The sequence below is a fragment of the Schistocerca cancellata genome, chromosome 12 (genome assembly GCF_023864275.1).
Source record: "Schistocerca cancellata isolate TAMUIC-IGC-003103 chromosome 12, iqSchCanc2.1, whole genome shotgun sequence".
NCBI lineage: Eukaryota > Metazoa > Arthropoda > Insecta > Orthoptera > Acrididae > Schistocerca > Schistocerca cancellata.
The window spans coordinates 118,986,541-118,993,273 of NC_064637.1; the positions used below are offsets into that span (position 1 = coordinate 118,986,541).

Here is a 6,733-nt window from a genome sequence, read left to right on the forward strand (position 1 = left end):
ATAGCCAAATAACGGTCCTCTGTTTCACACGTCACGCCCTGCCCTGGTCTCCGGTATACAGTTTCGGTGTCCGTAAACATCCGAAAAAACAATAGAGCAATCCACATTAAGCCATATGGCCACATCAGTCTGCGACTGTTCTGTTTGCATTCTTCCTACGGTCCTCCACCACAGTGAGCCTGGAAAGCGTCTTCTCTGTGCTGTACTGCACCGTATATGTGTATACACTTATTACGGATGTGGGACTACCCAGGAAACACTACCCCGTTTCATAAATGCCCGACATCATCGTAGGCGTGATTGTTCGTTAACCGGAATGCTTTCTTCCGTGCAGAACAGTGTCGTACGGACATCTGTTTATCGTTTGCATAATTATATCGCGAGTTAGTAACATGACGAGGAAACAGCGTTTTTTTTTTTTTGCTTTAATTTTGGACACCAGTATACCCTTGCAGAGACATTTCCAAGATTTGAAAGTTACGATTTACGTTGTTTGGTCCTCAGATCTGAAAACAGCAGAATGAAGAAGCCTCTGAGTTCATATGACGTTAATACACTCCTGGAAATGGAAAAAAGAACACATTGAGACCGGTGTGTCAGACCCACCATACTTGCTCCGGACACTGCGAGAGGGCTGTACAAGCAATGATCACACGCACGGCACAGCGGACACACCAGGAACCGCGGTGTTGGCCGTCGAATAGCGCTAGCTGCGCAGCATTTGTGCACCGCCGCCGTCAGTGTCAGCCAGTTTGCCATGGCATACGGAGCTCCATCGCAGTCTTTAACACTGGTAGCATGCCGCGACAGCGTGGACGTGAACCGTATGTGCAGTTGACGGACTCTGAGCGAGGGCGTATAGTGGGCATGCGGGAGGCCGGGTGGACGTACCGCCGAATTGCTCAACACGTGGGGCGTGAGGTCTCCACAGTGCATCGATGTTGTCGCCAGTGGTCGGCGGAAGGTGCACATGCCCGTCGACCTGGGACCGGACCGCAGCGACGCACGGCTGCACGCCAAGACCGTAGGATCCTACGCAGTGCCGTAGGGGACCGCACCGCCACTTCCCAGCAAATTAGGGACACTGTTGCTCCTGGGGTATCGGCGAGGACCATTCGCAACCGTCTCCATGAAGCTGGGCTACGGTCCCGCACACCGTTAGGCCGTCTTCCGCTCACGCCCCAACATCGTGCAGCCCGTCTCCAGTGGTGTCGCGACAGGCGTGAATAGAGGGACGAATGGAGACGTGTCGTCTTCAGCGATGAGAGTCGCTTCTGCCTTGGTGCCAATGATGGTCTTATGCGTGTTTGGCGCCGTGCAGGTGAGCGCCACAATCAGGACTACATACGACCGAGGCACACAGGGCCAACACCCGGCATCATGGTGTGGGGAGCGATCTCCTACACTGGCCGTACACCACTGGTGATCGTCGAGGGGACACTGAATAGTGCACGGTACATCCAAACCGTCATCGAACCCATCGTTCTACCATTCCTAGACCGGCAAGGGAACTTGCTGTTCCAACAGGACAATGCACGTTCGCATGTATCCCGTGCCACCCAACGTGCTCTAGAAGGTGTAAGTCAACTACCCTGGCCAGCAAGATCTCCGGATCTGTCCCCCATTGAGCATGTTTGGGACTGGATGAAGCGTCGTCTCACGCGGTCTGCACGTCCAGCACGAACGCTGGTCCAAATGAGGCGCCAGGTGGAAATGGCATGGCAAGCCGTTCCACAGGACTACATCCAGCATCTCTACGATCGTCTCGATGGGAGAATAGCAGCCTGCATTGCTGCGAAAGGTGGATATACACTGTACTAGTGCCGACATTGTGCATGCTCTGTTGCCTGTGTCTATGTGCCTGTGGTTCTGTCAGTGTGATCATGTGATGTATCCGACCCCAGGAATGTGTCAATAAAGTTTCCCCTTCCTGGGACAATGAATTCACGGTGTTCTTATTTCAATTTCCAGGAGTGTATATGCTTCACTACAAAAGTTTTTTCTCTAACCAACTACCTCCTACCACGCAAGGGGCCCCCAGTTCGATTCTCGGCAGGGGACTGGGTGTTGTGTGTCCTTCATGTTGTGACTTGGCAAGACAGCCAAGTCACTATACGAGGATGCCGAAAGGCACGCGTTAAGCTCACGCAGGCTGGCGTGAGGTCTGGAACAGGACAATGTAATTAATATAGCCAATAAGGTACGTTGCTGCTGGAATACTTAACTTTAATCCATAATTGGTGTACATCGGTCTGATGGTACAGGCATCACAATATAAATAGCAAAGGATAAATGGCGCCTTGCTAGGTTGTAGCAAATGACGTAGCTGAAGGCTATGATAACTATCGTCTCGGCAAATGAGAGCGTCATTTGTCAGTTCCAACTCTAGCAAACTCGGCTGTACAACTGGCGCGAGTGCTAGGACGTCTCTCTAGACCTGCCGTGTGGTGGCGCTCGGTATGCAATCACTGACAGTGGCGACACGCCGGTCCGACATATACTAATGGACCGCGGCCGATTTAAAGGCTACCACCTAGCAAGTGTGCTGTCTGGCGGTGACACCACACTTCATCATCATTTTGATCATGACTGACATGCAAGTCGCCGAAGTGAACTAAAAAGACTTGCAATACGGCGGCGGAACCCGGAAGGGGATATCGCGGCCAATAAATGCCATATTTCATTTCTCTAACCAACGTATTCTATGATACTATGCTTTATATCTTGGTATATATTCTACATCTGTCCTAGTTTAAGCAATAGTCTTCAAATATCAATGCTGGATATTACAGATAAAAACAATAAGATATTTCACAAATGTTGTTGAAGTATGGTCCGAAAACTAAAGGCTTCCTGCCAAACTGAAGTTTCATCTTCTACTTCCAGTGGCATCTCCACAAAAATCTTCCAGTATGCAACAATGTGGTGCCCTACACGCTTTTGACTTACATTCGTATTAATCGTAACTAAATTAACTGTATTAATTTTATGTAAACTGGACTATTTAAGTGCATTTAATTTTTATAATTAATCGTTTAAGATGACGAGGAAGAAATTGTATATATACAGTAGCAGCAGAAATCGAGCCTGAGCTGAGGAATTACTAACCGTGCACGTGACCAATTCGTTACCAAGCCAATATTTAAACTGATGCTCAAAAATTCCTCATACTCTCTAACATTCTGCGTGGTGTCTGTTTGTTCTATATCGTGTCTCCCTACCACTTTCGCGCAACGACGCTCTGAGCGTGTTTTTTAGGGAATTGACTAGTTTGAACCTGGGACCTGTTGCTAGTAAGGAGACGCCAGACCACACATGACATGTAGAGTTCAGAAGAGTTCAGTGAGACTAGCGATGATATAACCAAATACTTAATGATTTCAGCGTCAGCTCCACTGCACTCCCTGTAAAAGAATCTTAATACTAACTAAATTTAGTGGAAGGGGCTCACGGCTTTCCTATTTTTAGTTATCTGGTAAAATAACGTCGAAAAAGCAGTTAAGTTTACCATTGGAAATTTTATTCTACTGAAAAAACATTGTTTATAAATTGCACTATTGATAAAAGGAAATGTTTTAATACAGGATGGTAAAAACCAACTGCGTTCAACAAAAATGTGAACGAATATTCCCTGAGTCGGTTTCCAAGTTCTACAATAGATCGAAGGATGACCTATGCCATATCACATCTATAACCTAGGTTTAAATTAAGTTTCACAAAAGAGAAAATTATCAAAATGGTCTACAGTGACCCTCAATTATCTTTAATTACTTATCTAACTTGTTGTAAATTACAGTGGCTGATGTGGCTTCTCAATAACTATATAAAAGAAAAATCATCGCGTTTCAGATTTTTACTTCACGTGGCAAATGTGAACACCATGAGCTTTAATTGACGATCGACACTAGTATTACGCCAAAAGGGGGTGTAACAGATGAGACTTCTGCAGTTCTGAGTGAAGCTTTATGCGCTGTTATGCAGCATTGCGTGCGTTCATTACCTTGTCGGTGTTCGTCAGGGAGCGGAGGGCAGCACAGCTCCGCTCACCTCGCCATCTCGAAAGCAACTCCCTCCTAACTTCTCCTTACTACAATTTACCAAAGTTGGTTTACAAAAACTATCTGGCTGTGTTTTCAACTGACCAATCAGGGTCTCAGTGTTAACCTTAAGCTCTGTCTACAAAAATTCTGTCTATCCAATGAGAAACCTTATACTTTTCATGGTGGGGCAATGTTTTTAAAGTTTGCAACGTAACAGAGAGGCGAAAAAGTCTCACGCTAAAAGTTGCAGCTGGTGTGGTCCTTTTAATGTTATCGTAAGATCTATACTGTTCTTCTGGAGGGCTCTATCTTTTAGCATGGGCTGGGGGGTGGTCCTGACGTAACAGAGACGCGAAAAAGTCTCACGCTAAAACTTGCAGCTGGTGTGGCCCTTTTTGTGTTATCGTAAGACCTATACTGTTCTTCTGGAGGGCTCTAGCTTTTAACATGGACTGGGGGGTGGTCCTAGCGGTTAGCTGGCAACGTGGGTGTCCATCCCTTATCGTAGGGCCTTCTTGCTTAACACGGTTCTGCTCTCGGCTTCTGTTCTCGTTTCTCCCCTCGGAACTGCGTCTGTCTCACGGTGGGAAGGTATGACATGCATTTAGGCATTCTTGTGTTAGTCTGTGGTATTCCATTTGGTCACTCGTTACTCGTATTACTTTGGTTAATTTAATGTCACGATTTATTCGGAGCTATGTGACATAATACTAGATTTGCTTCTCATGTCAGGGTTTTCATGGAAGGTGTTGGATTTGCCTGATACCTTACAACTCTACACATAAATCTTTGGAAAGCGTTTTTATCTTTTCTTACGGCTCACTAAGGCGAAATAATCTAGATACTTGAAAGTCGCATACACCTGCGTCTATTCACGTAGTTTAAAGCACATTTGTGAGCTCGTCGTATGCCCTCCTGCTGCTAGATATACATTTTTAGTAGATTACCTAGCGCTTTGAATCTCACATTCTCTTTCAAAGATCGACTGGGAAAGAGTCTTTTTGGCAGATCATCTACAGAAGAAACTTTCATACTGAATGCCCTCGTACACTCGCTCTTTTTTTTTTTTTTTTTTTTTTTTTTTTTTTTTTTTTTTTTTTTTTTTGCCACCATCAATAGTCTTTTCACATAGAAGGGCAGTAGTCGTACGTAAACTGAATATATTAATTTTACGCACATAAACTGAACTGTTTAAGTATATCTAAATTTTATAAATAGTTGTTTAATATTGTGAGGAACAAGCGGTATTACTCCATCTTCAGCCCACAAGTGGCCCATCGGGCCCATCCGACCGCCGTGTCATCCTCAGCTGAGGATGCAGATAGCAGGGGCGTGTGGTCAGCACACCGCTCTCGCCGACATTATGATGGTTTTCTTTGACCGGAGCCGCTACTGTTCGATCGAGCAGCTCCTTAGCTGGCATCACGATTCGGAGTGCAACCCGAAAAATGGCAACGGCCCATGGCTGTCCGGATGGTCACCCATCCAAGTGGTGGCCACGCCTGACAGTGCTTAACTTTGGTGATCTGATGGGAACCAGTGTATCCAATGCGGCAAGGCCGTTGCCTGTGAGGAATAAAATACAGTGAAAAAGAAAAATTGTGATGGCAAACTGCCAGTCGGTGCACTTGCACTTGAGCGTTTTGTTTTTTTTTCCCACTGTATTGCGAAAGCTTCTGCCATGACATGTCTCATAATACGGAGAGGAAGGTAAGTGAAAGCCGGTCCTTGTAGGCTAGCAAAGAGGAAGAACGACGTGACGAGGCTCCATGGTGCTACTCGATGCCGTATCATCGATGCATGTCTTCTCGTATCAATGTGGTCGTCATTGGTAGTTCAGTAGATAGTCCAGCTGCGAGGTGTGTTATGGAACGCGCTTCAGAGACGATTTTAGAAGTGTGGCTGGGAAATGGGGGTTCCGTACGATGGCACAGTGTAGTTCGTTTAAGCAGTGCCAAAAATCGAGGACTGTCTTTTCACCGACGCCGAACAAGTAGGGGGGGGGGGGGCGGCGCCGCGTATTCATGACACAGAATCCGTTTTTGCCTTCGAAAAATACTCCTTGTAGTGAACTGGCAGGAGCCAATTCACGGGGTTTGGAGGAAGCCGAACTGCACGCGTTAAAGCTCACGCAGGCTGGCGTGAGGTCTGGAACAGGTCAGAGAAATAAGACTAGCAAAACAAGAGTAACTGGTAGAATACTTAACTTTAATCCACAATTGTAGAACATCTCTCGTTACTGTACAGGCTTCACAATATTAATTATCAAATGCTATGGCGCCTTGCTAGGTCGTAGCAAATGACGTAGCTGAAGGCTATGCTAACTATCGTCTCGGCAAATGAGAGCGTATTTGTCAATGTAGCTTCGCTAGCAAGTCGGCTGTACAACTGAGGCGAATGATAGTACGTCACTCTAGACCTGCCGTGTGGCGGCGCTCGGTCTGCCATCACAGACAGTGGCGCCACGCGGGTCCGTCGTATACTAGCGGACTGCGGCCGATTTAAAAGCTACCACCTAGCAAGTGTGGTGTCTGGCGGTGACACCACACTCCTCATCTGGTATTAGGAGAGACTTATCCGGTCGGGAGCCACGGGTGTCAGGAAAGCCAACAGCTGGCTCACCAAATGCCAAACATCCTTCGCCGATCCGCAGACAAGACGATGATCATCCGTATCCATTATTCCGCAGGTGA

At 46.7% G+C, this 6,733-nt stretch overlaps 1 pseudogene; it reads right to left on the reverse strand.

The window, feature by feature from the left end:
• Positions 1 to 5,489: 5,489 nt before the first annotated feature.
• LOC126110010 (5S ribosomal RNA) lies at positions 5,490 to 5,607 on the reverse strand (annotated as a pseudogene).
• Positions 5,608 to 6,733: the final 1,126 nt, after the last annotated feature.